The sequence below is a fragment of the Bos indicus x Bos taurus genome, chromosome 16, assembly GCF_003369695.1.
Source record: "Bos indicus x Bos taurus breed Angus x Brahman F1 hybrid chromosome 16, Bos_hybrid_MaternalHap_v2.0, whole genome shotgun sequence".
In the NCBI taxonomy this organism is placed as follows: domain Eukaryota; kingdom Metazoa; phylum Chordata; class Mammalia; order Artiodactyla; family Bovidae; genus Bos; species Bos indicus x Bos taurus.
The window spans coordinates 43972243-43989857 of NC_040091.1; positions in this window are offsets into that span (position 1 = coordinate 43972243).

The following is a 17615-nucleotide window of genomic DNA, read 5'->3' on the forward strand; positions in this document are numbered from 1 at the left end:
TCAGACACTCCAGCATATCTAATCCCTTGAATCTATTTGTCACTTCCACTGTAAATATATATTTTGGTGGAAAAAATATAATGAGGATGGCATCAGTAGGTTACTGTTTAAGTTAGGGATAGAAGTGTTTTTCCTGTCACCTCAGTTGCAGCCCTATGAACTTCTAATATTAAGGTCTAGAGAGATCTGGTGTTAGCATGTATCCCCTGAAGTGATTTAAGAGGCTGTTTTTCTTTCTCAAGTTGCTTATTCTAGTCTAATCGCTCAGGAAGGAAGCTTTGAAGCTTTTTTACTTTCTGGGAGTCAAAGATTAATTTGTAATTAAAAAGGTTAATAGAGTCTTTTTTCCCTCCTTAAAAAAAAAAAGGCCTGAGTCAGGAGAGAGTTGTCTGGTTAAGTGCTTACTTTTCCCATGAGGTGATCAGATAATTTGTTTTCTCCTTTGGTTTGGATATTTGAGGTAATTTCTCTGCTTAAAAATAAAATTCTATAGGAAGGAGTCATGTTTTTATCACTCCTTGAGAAGAAGAATTCAGTTGTAAGACACCACTGAAAAGAATCCAGCCTCTGGGGGAAGTGTTAGACAATTGAATGTTGCTAAAGCATCAAGAATGGAGGAGGTAGACCTATTTTGAGCTTATCTGTGACACCTGTTTAGTTTAGAAAACTCCAGAGAGTAGGTATGGCTGTGTTGTTGAGGTTTGGTTTTACTTTAGATGCAGTGACAGCCGTGTGTCTTCCTTTAGGAGGGGATTGTCTAGCAGTAACTGAGTGTGCACTGTGGCCCGGTCACTGCAGGACCACTTGCAGAGATGCTTTGTGAGGACTTTAGCCTCCGGTTCATGGTTACTGAAAAAAGAACTGTGGCCATTTGATGTAATCTGGACAGGAGACCTGTTGTTTTTATTACATTGAATTAGCAGTCAGTCTTTGAATTTCTTTGTTTTAGTGGATGCTATAAGAGAAAGGGTCCATAAGGATAACAGATGGCTATGAAATTAGCCAAAAGCATAAGTAAGAGTATATATCAGGGATGAGGTAAACTTATTGTGATTACCTGCTTTCTACTGATTTCTGTGAATTACTGACCTGATGTCTGTTTTTAGATGTGCAGAAAAAGTTCTACAATTTGGTACTTTTTCTATTACAAACTTAATAGATTACAAAGAGATATAACTTAGACTTCATTAAGTGAAGAAGGCACCTTTCTGGTATATCTTTTTCTGTGAAGCTTCACCTTTTCTGTTGATGATAAATTCTGGGAGAGAATTGTTCAAAGTTTGTATCATAGTGATGATGTACTCAGTTATATCTGACTCTCTGCGACCCCATGGACTGTAGCCCATCAGGCTCCTCTGTCCATGGGATTCTCCAGGTTAGAATACTGGCATGGGTTGCCATGCTGTCCTCCAGGGGATCTTCCTGACCTAGGGATTGAACCTAGGTCTCCTGCATTTCAGGCAGGTTCTTTACCATCTGAGCCACCAGCAAAGCCTAAGGAATGATGTACTTTACTCATGTAGATGATTTCAGACAAAGATTTTTTCCCTTTATACTTTCTGTTTTACTTGATTATTAGAAAATTATGTTTTGAAACTAGTGTCTTTTTTCTTAAATATGGTATGTTCCCTTATCTTCTCCTATGATTCCTATGGATGTGTTTAATTTGAAAACAAGAGATTTCAGAAGAATCATACTCTCCAAGTACCTATCAGATCAGATCAGTCGCTCAGTCGTGTCCGACTCTTTGCGACCCCATGAATCGCAGCACGCCAGGCCTCCCTGTCCATCACCAACTCCCGGAGTTCACTCAGACTCACGTCCATCGAGTCAGTGATGCCATCCAGCCATCTCATCCTCTGTTGTCCCCTTCTCCTCCTGCCCCCAATCCCTCCCAGCATCGGAGTCTTTTCCAATGAGTCAACTCTTCACATGAGGTGGCCAAAGTACTGGAGTTTCAGCTTTAGCATCATTCTTTTCAAAGAAATCCCAGGGCTGATCTCCTTCAGAATGGACTGGTTGGATCTCCTTGCAGTCCAAGGGACTCTCAAGAGTCTTCTCCAACACCACAGTTCAAAAGCATCAATTCTTCGGTGCTCAGCCTTCTTCAGAGTCCAACTCTCACATCCATACATGACCACAGGAAAAACCATAGCCTTGACTAGACGAACCTTTGTTGGCAAAGTAATGTCTCTGCTTTTCAATATGCTATCTAGGTTGGTCATAACTTTCTTTCCAAGGAGTAAGCGTCTTTTCATTTCATGGCTGCAGTCACCATCTGTAGTGATTTTGGAGCCCAGATTCTGCTTTATTGACTATGCCAACGCCTTTGACTGTGTGGATCACAATAAACTGTGGAAAATTCTGAAAGAGATGGGAATACCAGACCACCTGATCTGCCTCTTGAGAAATTTGTATGCAGGTCAGGAAGCAACAGTTAAAACTGGACATGGAACAACAGACTGGTTCCAAATAGGAAAAAGAGTTCGTCAAGGCTGTATATTGTCACCCTGTTTATTTAACTTATATGCAGAATACATCATGCAGAGTATATCATGAGAAACGCTGGACTGGAAGAAACACAAGCTGGAATCAAGATTGCCGGGAGAAATATCAATAACCTCAGATATGCAGATGACACCACCCTTATGGCAGAAAGTGAAGAGGAACTAAAAAGCCTCTTGATGAAACTGAAAGTGGAGAGTGAAGAAATTGGCTTAAAGCTCAACATTCAGAAAACGAAGATCATGGCATCTGGTCCCATCACTTCATGGGAAATAGATGGGGAAACAGTGGAAACAGTGTCAGACTTTATTTTTCTGGGCTCCAAAATCACTGCAGATGGTGACTGCAAGCCATGAAATTAAAAGACGCTTACTCCTTGGAAGGAAACTTATGACCAACCTAGATAGCATGTTCAAAAGCAGAGATGTTACTTTGCCAACAAAGGTTCGTCTAGTCAAGGCTATGGTTTTTCCTGTGGTCATGTAGCAACGATAAAAAGGAAAGTACAGTCTTGTTTTTCTGAAATGATAGATAAGGTGATAAATAAGTGAAACAATGATTATCATAGAAAATCTGTGACTTAAGGCCATAGCTTTTAGAAGGTCGCTCTCAGCTCAGTCTGCTTTTCTCCGGGTGGTTGACTTTTGGTAAGGGAGCATCTGAGTGGCATGCTGGGCTTGTCGATAGTAGTTATCCTAGTGCCTCTTGTGTGCTGGGCCCTGGAGCTCAAAGATGAGTAAGATGTGTCCTCTCAACAGGGGTCATGACCCAAAGGAAGAAACAGATATGGAGAAAAATCAGTATAATGCAGTCTGAAAAGAACTGTGCAAGAAGTAGAAACATCAGGTTCTGACAGCCCAGAGTGAGAAGTGCACATACACCTGGGACATTTATGTGGCAATTAGTTTTTAAAACACAGGCTCTCTTTGCCTGTCTCTTGACAAGCTGGTCCTGCAGCCCTGCTTCTGGCAGCTGCATGTTTCGTGGATGTGTGACCTGGTGTAAGTGGGTGGGCCTTTCCTTGGCACTGATGCTTTCTGGGGAGTAGAATGTACATCTCTTGGAAGAGGTTGGGCATCCTAACCCTGTATTAATCTGAATCCCAAATACTTTTCTATGTGTCATATCAGAGCTAACATGACAATAATTTTGTTCATTTTTCCTGAGCCCCTTCTTTGGGAGGGGAAAACTTTGCAAATAAATAGGAGTCCTGTAGCAGAAGGACTTAGCCTTGCCCTTGGACTTCTCTGCCTTGGGAACTTGCATACTTTTTTAGGGTTGCATGCTATGAGTAACTTAGGTGCTGTTACTGTTTTACATGTTTCCCTCTTTGAGTGATGGGGGACACAATACTTAGTTTTTCAATTCATTGTCTCCTTCCTCCCTAAATATGAAGTAAATCCTGACCTTTTTCTTCCTAAAAAATGACTTACTTAGTTTTTAGAAAAATTACATTATCTCTGTATGGAGGATTTGAAGCATTGTTTAAAAATAAATGTATTAGTGTTAAAAAGAATGACCCAAGGATCACCTTGGGGCTTTATTAATTAAACTCCAAGTGTTAGTCATACCTATGACTTCCATATTTCTCTTATACTGGCATTAAATCCATTCATTCACCAAATAGATTTATTATTTATTTGCTAGAGAATGTGGAAGGTGCTAGGGAGACTTGCACAATGGTGATGTTTGCCTGCATTAAAAATGAATGAATGAGTGAGTGAATGAGTGAATAAATAAAGAAGTAAATCTGCTTCCTGTGCTAAAGGGGCATGTAAATTCAATCCTAATCGTGGTGCTTAAACATGAAGTTCCAGAGAGAAGCAGCTGGCACTGAATTCTATCTGGCTTAACCTTCCATCTGGGACCTCTCAGACAGCCAACAGGTATTGGATGTGTGTTTCCAAGATTAATACTGAAGGAAATGGAATATAAACTTTGGTCGGCAAGCTTGCAAAATGTAACATTTAGAGTTATCTAGTTCAAAAGTGAAACTGCTTATTGTATAGCATAACAAATACAGTTCAGATTCAGGCTAACTAGAGATTATTGTCGGAGAAGGCAATGACACCCCACTCAAGTACTCTTGTCTGGAAAATCCCATGGACAGAGGAGCCTGGTAGGCTGCAGTCCATGGGGTCACTAAGAGTCGGACACGACTGAGCGACTTCACTTTCACTTTTCACTTTCATGCATTGGAGAAGGAAATGGCAACCCACTCCAGTGTTCTTGCCTGGAGAATCCCAGGGACGGGGGAGCTTGGTGGGCTGCCGTCTCTGGGGTCGCACAGAGTCAGACACGACTGAAGCGACTTAGCAGCAGCAGAGATTATTGTGGGTTAAAGAAGTTAACTAAGGATCTGTTGAGAAGCTTAAGAGGAGAGCCTTGAAGAATGGGTGCTGTTTGCCTAGGAACTGGGAGAGCAGGTTAGGGAAGTCCTAGCAGGTCAGCCTGAGGCAGGAATGAGGATCCTTGTACAGGGTTAAGTAAAGAGAGCCTAGTCAGTGTCAAGAGTCTGTGGAGAGATGGAGTGGGTTGATTTAGGAGGACCGAATGGTATAGGCATAGAATTCCTGCCGATGCCTGACAGGAATGGGAGGTGAGGCAATAAAGTCACAAGGCCTCCAGAGACTGTGGAGGACTGTCTTAGTGTTTTGGGCCCCAGATTTGTAATGTGGCCATAGGAGTGCACTGGGCAGTCCTGGGAAGGACATGTATGTGCTCATGTGCTGTTAAAGTTGCTTTCTGTCCTTGCTTGTAGTTTGGTCAGATGGTGGAATGGACTGGAGGAAAGAGAAATAGCTGCAGGACAAAACAGGCTCTTAGAAGGCCAAGCAGTTGGTGAAGAGTCACGCTTGGCTTTTATTTAGTATCATATCTTATAAAAATTTCTTACCCCAAATCTTGTCACTAAATGCTGAAGTTATTTTAGTTTTCTAAAAAAAAAAAATCAGAAATCATAGATTATATATGATTTTGTTCCATCTCTTCTCTTGCTTCTCACACCAGACACCCACTCTGCTTCATCCTCTTCTTTCTTCCACCCCCTCCCCTCTTTTTTTGGCTCCCTCTTGTTTTCTTCTTCAAGTCTCAGTTTAAGGAGCATTTTATCTGACAGCCTTTCCTCAGTCAGGGCTGCCTTCAGCTTCGCTCTCCCTTGCCACCTGTCTTACCCGGGACATGTCACCACATTGTAAGTGCCTGCTCAGCCTGCCACCCAGAGCTCAGAGCTCCAGCCCAGTCTTGGTCTGCCCGGGTGGGTCAGGCACAGTGCACGTGCTTATTAGTAAATACTTGAGCAGTGTAAAGGTTGGGCTTACTTGTCGTTGTCATTAATTAAAAAAAAACAACCTTGATATCTCCTAAACACTTCTCCGTTTGTTTTTTTTTTTTGGGGGGGGGGGCCATGCTGTGGTATTGATATGTGGTATTGGTGGGGCTTCCCAGGTGGTTCAGTGGTAAAGAATCCACCTACCAATGCAGGAAATGGGATTTCAACCCCTGGGTTGGGTAGGTCCCCTGGAGAAGGAAATGGCAACCCACTCCAGTATTCTCACTTGGAAAATTCCATGGACAGAGGAGCCTGGCGGGCTGCAGTCCATGGGGGTTGCAAAAGAGTCAGACACGACTTAGTGAGTAAACAACAGCAAATGTGGTATTGGTCCTTTAGGTTATTTCCATTATGTTCATTATCCCATTCTTTTTCCTACTATAGTGCTACTACCATAAACTTTCTTTTACATACTGTACTTTTCAATGCTTTTAAATAAAAAATGATTAGGAAAAACCATACACAAAGCACAGAATTATTTTTAAGAAGACTTGTATTTAAAATATTTATATGTTGTGTCCAACTTCTTAGGGAGTGGCATATAAAAATTGCATTTTTGGTCCAGATCTCATTTTGAATAAGGAAAATATACCTCTGTTATTCAAATTAAACAAATTATAAAGTGAAGCAACTATGTTGCTTAGGGGATAGAGAGTGATGGAATGGATGGCAGATCCTGTGAAGTAGGGTTTTCAGGGATGGCTTCTCTGGGCCTTGAACAGGACAAAAACCATGCAGAGATTTGGGGACAGAGCATTTCAGGCAGAAGGCACGCCAAATGCCCAAGTCCTGAGATGGGAGCCTGCTGTGTGGTTAAGGATCAGTAGACCAGTCAGGGCTGGGTCTTACAGGTCACTCTTGACCACGGTAAGATCTCAGGCTTTTTTTTACTCTTAAGTGTAAGGGATGCCAATGAAGGTTTTGGTCAGGGGTGTAGCAGGATCTGATTTCTCTTTTAAAGAGATCCTGAAAGGCTACTGCATAGGAGACTGTTGCCATTCAGAGTGGAAGGAGGGGCTTGGGAGGAGGCTGTTGCAGGAAACCAGGAGAGGCAGGGCTGGGGCTTGGATAGGGCGGGGCTGGTGTGGTCACTCGAGTGGTCGGGTTTGGACTTTGGAGAAGTGCTGTGTCTGGAGAGATGAAAATTTTACCACTAGTTAAAAAACAGTTTAAGGTAATCCTCTTGTTGAATATGACTTAATAGTATTCAGAATGCCTTTTTCTTCAGAGTATTTGGTAGGTCTTGTAGAAATTAACTAAACTGGTGAAATGGGGAAAGGAACCAGGAAAGGTAAGGCCTGGGACTTGATTGTATTATTAATCCATTTGCTGATGGAACAAGACAAATTCCATAATGTCAGATGTTCAGATTTCCTTCTGTAATAGTCATTTATGTAATGTAAAAAGTATGTCTGAAGAGTATATACTTGGATGAATTATATGCTGAATTCTAGTGCTTAGTATGATTGTGTTCAAGGAGAGCTGTTTAGTATTAACTGTGAAATATGCTGCAGCAATAATAATAAGGAATGCAGTGGGTGCCTTTCTGCTGTTATCAGATCCATTAACAAGTTTTGCTGTGTTCGACTGCTCCCCATCATTATGCTTTATGGTTCATACTAAGCTGTAGATATAAATGACATCTATTCTACAACAGTTTCTCAAGGCCTTGTAAGCAATGATGTTGTATTTTGGGTAAATATTTGTTTACAGCATACTAATGCTAGACAGTTAACGTTTGCTTTGGTTCTTCTCCTGTGTTCTACATAGGGTTGTAGCCAGGTAGAGAAAAGTATTTGACAGTGTACTTGAGGTTTGTGAAACTACATTGACATATGTGAGTGCTTCACACTTACGGCTGCTCTTCTTTATTATTTTAGCCATAGAGAGAAGTAGCTTAAGCCAGGGACATCCTTTAGTGTAGAAGGTTCTGTGAAAGTGGGTGAAATTGTTTCACAAGCCACTAAATTGAAGTGAATTGCATCTCTCTCTCTTTTTTAAAAACAAAATTTGGCTTTTGAAGTGGGAATTTAAACTTGTGATATCTGCTGTTTGCAAGATAGTAAGTATTGAGTATTTATTGGTTTTTGTTTGCTCTTTTAAGAGTTCGGGTCTAAAATTCAGTAAGAATTTTAGAATCCTCTTTTCCTTAGCCACTTAAAGATTTAAAACAAAGACTTAAAACTCTTCCTTTGGGGTGTCAGGTCACTTTATTATGAGGAAAACTGGACTCTCCAGAAAAAGACATCATTCATTTAACAGATTTATTCAGCATGTCTATCAAATGGCTGCTATCTACCTGACATATTTATAGATGTTTAGGAGACATCAGTGAACAAAAGAGAAAAAACTCCCAGCCTTCCCTAGCTCCCGCCTGCCCTCTTCCCTTGAGCCGGCAAACCTCGCCCCTGTGAAGCTTATATTCTAGTGGAGCCATCTAGCCAGAAAAATGATAAATAAGAACATTGTGCAGTATATTAGAATGTGTTAAGTGCTGTGGAAAAAGCAGAGTTCAGAAGGGAAGGGTGGCGATTGTTGCGATTTATTGATAAATAGAGTCAGGATAGGCCTCATAGAGACGGACATATTTGAGCACAAGGTTAAATGTGGTGCTCAGGTTAGCCATTTGGAGTTCTGGGGTTTGAGCATTCCAGGCAGAAGGGAAAGGCCAGCACAAAGGTGGGATCCAGGAAGACAGGGTGATTGGAGCAGGACCAGAGGGGAAGGGTGCTGTGTTAGCTTCCGGGCTGTTGTAACAAAGTAGCACAGGGTGGGTGACTGAGAATAGCTGAAATGTATTCTCTCATGGTTTCGGGGCTGGAAGTCTGAGATCAAGTTGTTGCCAGAGCTGGTTCCCTCTGTAGGCTCTGAGGTCCTGTTGATTCTATGCTTCTGTCCTTGCTTCTGGTTGCTGCTGCAGCTCTTGGCTTATAGACTCACCACTCTAGTCCCTGATTCTGTCCTCACTTCTCTGTTTCTTCTCCCTCTGTCTGTCATTCCTAAATCTAGGATGATCTCATCTTGACATTCTTAACTTGATTACATCTACAAAGACTTACTTTCCAAATCAGGTCGAATTCACAGGAACTGGGGGTTTAGGACTTTCACTTAAATTTTTGGGTCTACCATTCACCTGTTTGGATGTGAGAGTTGGACCTAAAAAAGGCTGAACATCGAAGAATTGATGCTTTTGAACTGTGGTGTTGGAGAAGACTTTTGAGAGTCCTTTGGACTGCAAGGAGATCCAGCTAGTCAATCCTAAAGGAAATCAACCTTGAATATTCATTGGAAGGACTGATACTGAAGCTGAACCTGATGTGAAAAACTGACTCATTAGAAAAGACTTGGATGTTGGGAAAGATTGAAGGTAGAAGGAGAGGTGGACGACAGGATGTGATGATTGGATGGTATCGCTGACTCAGTGGTCATGAATTTGAGCAAGCTCTGGGAGTTGGTGATGGACAGGGAAGCCTGGTGTGCTGTAGTCCATGGGATCGTAAAGAGTCTAGACAAGAGTCAGATCATAAATATAATATTTATATATCATAATATATAAATATTATATTACATTATAATAATACATATTATATAATAATATATAAATATTATATTATTTCCTTATAATAATCAACTGGGTGACTGAACGACAATTCATCTGTATCGACTCTGAAGCTAAAGTGTAATATGTACTGGTAAGGGGGTAGGGGCAATTAGATCTCTGGTGCCCCAGGAGTCCTGTTAAGGATTTTGGCTTAAATTGAGATGGGAGGGTGTTGAAAGGTTTTGAGCAGAGACATGACATATGATTTGTATTTTTAAAAGATCACTCTGCTGTATTAGCGATAGACTGGGGCAAAAGAGTAGAAATAAGGAGATAGGTAGGAGACTATTGTAATAGTAATTCATGTGAGAAATGATGGTGACTCAGGCCAGGATACTAGCAATGAGAGGGTGAGAAGTGTTTGGCTTCTGCATGTATTTTGAAGGTAGAGCAGCAGTATTTTCTGATGGATTTTGATGTAGGTTTGGGGTGAAAGAGGGGAGTCAAGAATGATTGCAAGGTTTTGAAACTGAGCACCTAGAAAGGATGGTGTTGTCAGGAACTAAAATGAGAAGACTGGTGAGAAGAATCAGCAACAAAAATTGCTGAGAAGAGATCAGTAAAAATGGAAAACCAGGAAAAACTGTAACAGATAGTAGATGGCATCCTGGAAAGTGGGTGGAAAAATATATCAAATTAAGAGGGGGAGATGTACTGGGGGAAAATTCTGCTAAACTGGGCCAGATTAGGACAGAGAATTGATCACTGGTTTTAGCACGGTGGAGGTCAGAGATGATCTTTACAAGGTTTGTTTCAGTGGAGTCAAGGGCCTTATTGGAGTGGGTCCAAGAGAGAATGAAAGGAGAATTAAATAGTTGCAGGTAGTAGATATTTAGTGAAGGGACAAATTTTTTTTTAAAGACAGGAGGTACAAGAGTATAGAAGTATCTTAATGTCTCAATTTTGTGTAATTTCAGGGGACACTTAGGGGCTGCCTGAATCCTCCCATGAACCTGCAGGTTAGAAATTCCTGGCCTATAGCTTGCCAGTAAAACTACAGGGCACCAGTGTACTTCCTCCCTGGAGATTTTTCTTTTGTATTAAGAATTTTTTGTGGTTTGGTAATTATTAACTACAAAAATTCCTAAGTGTCTTTAGTTTTCCTTATAAGGAATAGACCTTGGCACAAATCATTTACTTACATTAGAAAATTTTAATTTTACACTAAGTAGTTACTCAGATACTGTTCTACATGAATTTAACCTTTATAATAATCCTGTATGTTTTTATTGTCCCCAGGTGGAGGCACAGAAAGTTTCAGGCAACTTGCCCAAAGTTACCCAGCTAGGAAGGGGCAGAGCCAAGTTTTGCACCCAGGCAGTCTGGCTCCAGAGTCTGTGCTCCTGAGCACTGCTCTGCGCTTCCTCTGGGGGTTCTGCAGTGGCTGCTGACACAGTGTGGCTGTGGGGTGAGGCAAGGGGGATGGAAGTAGGTGCTGAAGGGCAAATGATGCTTTTGCAAAGTCTTTGAGATTTTCATCAGAAAGAGTCTGTAAAATAGTAGAATAGTGTCCTTAGGGTTTGTCTCAGGTGAATAGAGTAAGGTTGTAGTGGTTTTTATTCCAAGGACTTGAGAACAGCTGGTTTTCCTCCAGCAGATTGGTGAGCAGCCTATTCTTTTGTGTAAGAGTTGTTGGCTGGCACGGAGACCCATGTTTTCCATTTCCAGCAGGTGAAATTGCTCCCTTTCCACCTGTACAGTGTTTTCTGGTTCCTTTGACAGTTGGGCTTGATGTTTTGGTGCACCCTGGGTGGCATTATTCTCTAGGATCAGATGACCTAAATTGCTGGCTCCGTTTATTGTAGAGTGCTTCAAGTCTGCCTTTGGGTCCTAGAGTTAAAATGGATGGTTCTGAGTCAGTGTGGCTCTAAGAGCTGATCGCCAAGAAACTCTCAGTCTGGGTGGATAGGGCAGATCGCGTTGATTTGGTGCAGGTTGCTTACCCCTTACTCTGCCGTGTGGTCAGTCTCTGCTTGCTTAGGTAGCTCAGGCATGTTCTTCCTGTAATCTTTGCTTGAGAATGGACCATTGAGGGCCGAGAAGTAGGGGAAGCAGTTCACAGAAGGTACTGGAGCCCAGATAGACCATCATTTACCCCAGAGCACAAGTTAGAGTAATGATTGAATTGATACTGGAACCCAGTTTTCTTAATGTGTAAGTAATACCTAATAGAATGTTTTTTGGAAATGCCCTGGTGGGGTGGTAATTAGGACTTGGTGCTTTCACTGTCATGGCCTGGGGTTCATCCCCTGTTTGGGGGACTAAGACCCTCCTAGCCATTCAGTGTGGTTCAGAAAAAAAATCACTTAAAAAGGTGAAAGCACTTCTGTGCAGTTATATAGTCTTCATCATTATAATGAATGTATACTATTTCATAAGTGTTATCAGTTTTTTATTACTCTAAATAACACTGTATGGATCTTCTAAAAAATTCAATAAATATCTAGTTGCTGTTTCACTGTTCTAGGCACTGAGGATATGGTAATGAATAAATAGAAATAGGAAGAAAATCTCTGCTCTCATGGAGTTTGTGTTGTAGCAAGATGTGTCTACTCAAATTTACAGTCGTTTCCTTAGGATAGAGTGTAAGTGAGTTTTGATATTACAAGTGAAACTATTCAGTAGCTGCGTTTCTAAACATTAGAACAAACTTTCTTTTAAATTCTGTGTGAAAAATGGAAGTCTTCTACACTATTTTCTCTGATTTGTTTGCCCCCTTACACATAAGTGCTATCAAAAATTAAAATGAATAGGGATCTCTAAAAGGAAGTGTTTTAAGTATCACTTTTTGATAATTAAGGAACTTGGTTAATTGCTTTTTTTCCCACTAATCAGCTAAAATGTATTAGTAAGTCATGATTTTTGGCATAGTTGAGAAATTTTCAGTCAGTTTATTATAAATTTGACTATTAAGGTTAAATTTTAGGTTATAAAGGTGACTAGTAATTTCTCATGCCTTGCACTATCCTTCTTTCATTTCTAGTAATTCTCTAGGGACTTGGCAGCATCTTTAATAAAACTGGATGATGTGGATGCTTGGCATTCGATGTGATCCAGTCTGCTCTGAGATGCCCCAGTTTGAACTTTCACTTGAAGTGTGCCTAACAAAGCAATATTCTGTTCAAAAAGGTATAACCAAGTCTCAGCTGGAAAAAAAAGTAGATGACTTGTTCAGACTACACATCAAGAACCAGCTTCCTGTAGCTGAATCGAGCAGAGAGAGGGACTTTAAGACAATGGTCTGTGCAGGTGATCAGGAATTATTTTGATACTTTGTCTAATAGTATATACATTAGACAAGTTTATATAATGGCTGATAACTTGAGTTGAACCATTTCTTTGCTCTTAGCTTAGTATGGTGACATTGCTCTAGTAATAGGGGGATTGCTTTAGCTGCTGTATTTTCTAATTACATCTAATACCCCATTCTTCCAGAGAGGTATTATTATTGATTTCAAGGTGAGGAAATGGAGATTTGGAGAATGGCAACCCACTCCAGTACTCTTCCCTGGAAAATCCTATGGACGGAGGAGGCTGGTGAGCTATAGCCCATGGGGTCACAGAGTCGGACACGACTGAGCGACTTCACTTTCACTTTTTCACTTTGTTTCATCACTACTAGTAGTGATACCAGATTTGGAGTTCAAATTGAGGTCTGGGTAGTTGTAGCTTTTCCTACTACGTCCTACACCTTTCCTTAATCTTATGGCGGACTTTGTTGTACAGTGACCTATCTGAAACTGTATTTTTCTTCTTCTTTGTGGCTGTATTGGGTGACTTGCAGGGTCTTAGTTCCCCAGCGAGGATTGAGCCCAGGCCACGGCAGTGAAAGTGCTATGTCCTAACCACTGGACTGACAGGGAATCCCAAAAAACTGTATTTTTTTTTTCATTTAGAAAATAAAATATTCTCTTCTGTTTTGTTTTCCCATTTTATTGATATTTTTCTTTAAGAAGTTCTAAAAATTGAAACTAAGTTCAGTCCTTCTCTCTTTTTTCTTTCCTTTCAGTTAGCTCTATTATTAAATTTTGATGATATAAAACATAAGAAACATATTCAGTGACACTTGACAGTATTTTTTTTTTTCCCTGGGAGGGCAAAGAGGAAATCTGGATTTCTTAGATAAGCCAATACCTTCCAGAAATGGAAACAGCCATACAACTTACTGTTTCAAGTAGGTTGCCGTGTAAATGTTGGCAGATAAAATATTGATGGCTTTCTTGCTCTACTTAGAATTCCTTCACAGGTTTAAGTGCTTACTGGCTTCACTCAGAATAAATAGTTCTAATTTTTGACTTTGATGTTATTTTAACATTCAGTTAAAGAGAACATACTTAAGGGGAAGGTCAAATATTGATGGTTTAAGAGGAATTGGAAACAGGAAAACTTATTTTTAAAATTTGACAAATTGTGCATTACATACGCAAAATAGAATGAGACAGTCCTGGGGGAAAGTACCTAATAACTTCAGGTGAATGAAAAAATTCAGAAAGTCACCCAACCATTTAAAGTGAACTCAAATTAGGAAATTGTGTATATGAAATGGTTTATGAATCTAGAAAGAATGTATTATTGTGTTATGAATGATAAGCAGATATATCTGTAAGGCCTTTGGGATTATTACAGTTGGTATGAAAAGTATGTACCAATTGATGTTTACTTAAATCATATATTGAAATTATTAACCATGTTTTCAATGGACAGATTTCTCAGTTAAGGAATCAAAAGGTTAGCTTTGGTTTAAGAGGCAATGTGACATGATGGTCAAGAGCAGACTGAAAGCCAGATGCCTGGGTTAAAATCTCAGCTCTGCCGATAGTATATTATATTAATGAGGGAATTATTTAACTTCTCTGGGGCTCAGTTTCCCTGTCTATAAAGTAGGGATAATAATAGTACTATTTTGTAGGAGTGCTGTTAAAATTAGGTTAATTAATGTATACAAAACATTCAAGCATTTTGGTGTTTATAGAATACTGACCCTGTATATTTGATATAAAGTCCTGGGAAATACAGATGTAGGAAAGATTTAAAAAGAATTGAGAGAATAGATGAATATTATAAGAGAAGGTATGAGGATTAGATTGTTTACATGATTGAATCTCGCTCTGCTTCAATAATGAAATAATTTTGAGGAAAAAGCAGGAGATGAGGGATGGACTGAGATGCGTGCCAATACTTGAGCAGTTTTATGATTATCTCCTGGAAAATCCCATGGACGGAGGAGCCTGGTGGGCTGCAGTCCATGGGGTCGCTAAGAGTTGGACACGACTGAGTGACTTCACTTTCACTTTTCACTTTCATGCATTGGAGAAGGAAATGGCAACCCACTCCAGTGTTCTTGCCTGGAGAATCCCAGGGACAGGGGAGCCTGGTAGGCTGCCGTCTATGGGGTTGCACAGAGTCGGACACGACTGAAGCGACTTAGCAGCAGCAGCCTGGAGAAGAAAAGGTAGTTTGATTCTCCTCTGTATAATAGGATAGTAATCTGTTTTGATTCATTTTTTAATTTACTGAAGTTCAATAAATTGGGTACAGTTTTAAAACTGGTTACCAAAACGAAGGGGGAGATATGAAATTCCTAGTTTATACAAGGAGTATAAATGAGAGTAAGTAGGGGTGAACTCTGAACCATTCTGACAGGAAGAAAACAGGACCAGAGGAAGCAAAGATTCTTTTGAACAAATGTATCTGATTATTCAGGATTGCTGAGGGCCGAGGTCTGAATAGAATGCCTTGAATTAATTGATTTCAGACAACAGAGCAAGTTGTGACTGTATAAGTAGATGGCTTTATGGAGTGAAGGGGGAGATCACTGGAGTTGAGGTTACCTAGGAATCAGGAGACATGGGTTTAATCCCTGGGTCAGGAAGATCCCTGGAGAAGGAAATGTCAGCCCATTCTACTGTTCTTGCCTGGGAAATCCCTTGGACAGAGGAGTCTGGCAGGCTATAGTCCATGGAGTTGCAAAAGAGCTGGACATGGCTTAGTGACTAAACAGCAACAACGGGGATGAGGCACCTGGCTGTTAGACAGGTGTCCTCTTGTTGCATCACCTAGATTATGGTAGGACCCAGGTGAGAAGGAAGACTGAACAGATGTCACAGACTTCTGTAAGTAGGGGGAGAGACCACCCAGAGATTGTTGTGCTAGCATTCTGTGACATTTCTGTAATTCCCTTTTCTCTTTATCTCATTTGGTTGAATATCATTGATATCACACATATATACTGTTTTTAATTAATGTTAACAATTTGTGATATGCTCTTCAAATTTTTTCATACAAAATGATATCACATTAGGTATGTTTTGCAATTACTGCTTATTGAGTAAAATATGATTGTTTTCATGTCATCCAATGTCAGTAAATTTACTTTCAGGATTATTTTTAGTAACTGTGCAGTGTTCTGTTATATGAATTTGCTATAATTTACTGATGGAATTCAATTATTGTTGGACGTTTCTAACATCTGCTATTTTCCTCACCCAAATGTATATTGTGTTTTGAAGTTAATATGACTTATAATGGCTGCATAGTGTTCTGGAATGTGGGTGCGCTGAGAGTTGGCAGTAGTGAAGGGGTGTTTTTAACTGTTGCCCTGACTGACACATCATTTATGAAGGCCAGCTCAGTTGTGCAGTTAAATGGCCACGTACATAAACATTTTCTGTGAGTATGAACTCTCAGGATTTGGGGAGTTTTTTTTTTTTTTTTTTTTTGCATGAGAGGAACTTGACTTCATCAGCTTGGGTCTTTGTGCCATTTCCTGGACCAGAAGATTTATATTGAAGAATGCTGGGTGCTTAACAATTAAGAAGTTATTTTGCTATGTTTACAGCCAGATATTCTTATTTGCCTTTCTTCATTGGAAAAGGGTAAATAATCACTGATTTTTTTTCCCCCTTAATGAAGCATTAAAAGTCAAATTGGGCATTTAAGTATTATGAGAATCATGACAATGACATAAATTGCCTTGCATTTTCTTGTGTGATGTCCTTGGGAATAGTACACGTGTTTTGCAGAATGCTTTGATTGAAAATATTTACACAGAAAATGAGCTTGCAGTATGAACACATTGAAATAACTAATTTATCACCCACTAAAATAAATCCTAGTGTCTGCGGCTTCCAAGCACTCCTAGAAGCTGATTCTAAAGATAGGGATGGACTGGAAAGAATGACTACTGACTTTTTTCATATAACTTCTTCAGAACAGTTTTCTGAAGTGAATTTTTTAACTTATTTGTTAACTTGTTCATTGTTTACATATCTCTGCTCCCAGCCCCAGCCCCCCAGACACCAGAAAGTAAGTCACAGTGGTAGCTGCTGTGTCTGCTGTGCTATGCTTAGTTGCTCAGTTGTGTCCGACTCTTTGTGATCCCATGGACTGTGGCCCACCAGACTCCTCTGTCCGCGGGGATTCTCCAGACAGGAATACTGAAGTGGGTAGCCATTCCCTTCTCCAGGGAATCTTACCAACTCAGGGATTGAACCCAGGTCCCCCACATTACAGGTGGATTCTTTGCCATCTGAGCCACCAGGGATACCAATGTATTCCCAGTCCCAATTAATAAAAATTATTAAGTGGATGAATGAATTGTATTAGATCTGTTTTCAGTCTATTTAAGTTGCTAAAAAATTCTGAAAATAAACTAACTTTCTAGATACACATGAGTAAAATGAAATGAAGCAAAGAGTTTTATTTGGGGTGTCCTGGTGATGTAGAATAATAATCTGGGGGTCCTACTTTTTCCTAAATAGTATTCTCTCTAAATCACCTAGATAACAACTACAAGTCTACCATTTTGACCATCTAGACTTTTGCATGTTTTTCTCAGTCTTCATTCTGAAAATGTAGTTTTTTTTTTTTTTTTTTTTAATTGAAGTATAGTTGAACTGACTGATTGGAAAAGGCCCTGATGCTGGGAAAGATTGAAGGCAGGAGGAGAAGGGGATGACGGAGGATGAGATGGTTGGATAGCATCACTGACTCGATGGACATGAGATTGAGCAAGCTCCTGGAGTTGGTGATGGACAGGGAAGACTAGCATGCTGCAGTCCATGGGGTTGTGAAGAGTGAGACATGACTGAGCAACTGAACTGAACTGATAGTTGATTTACAATGTTGTGTTACTTTCTGGTATACAACAGAGTGATTCAGATATACACACACACTCAT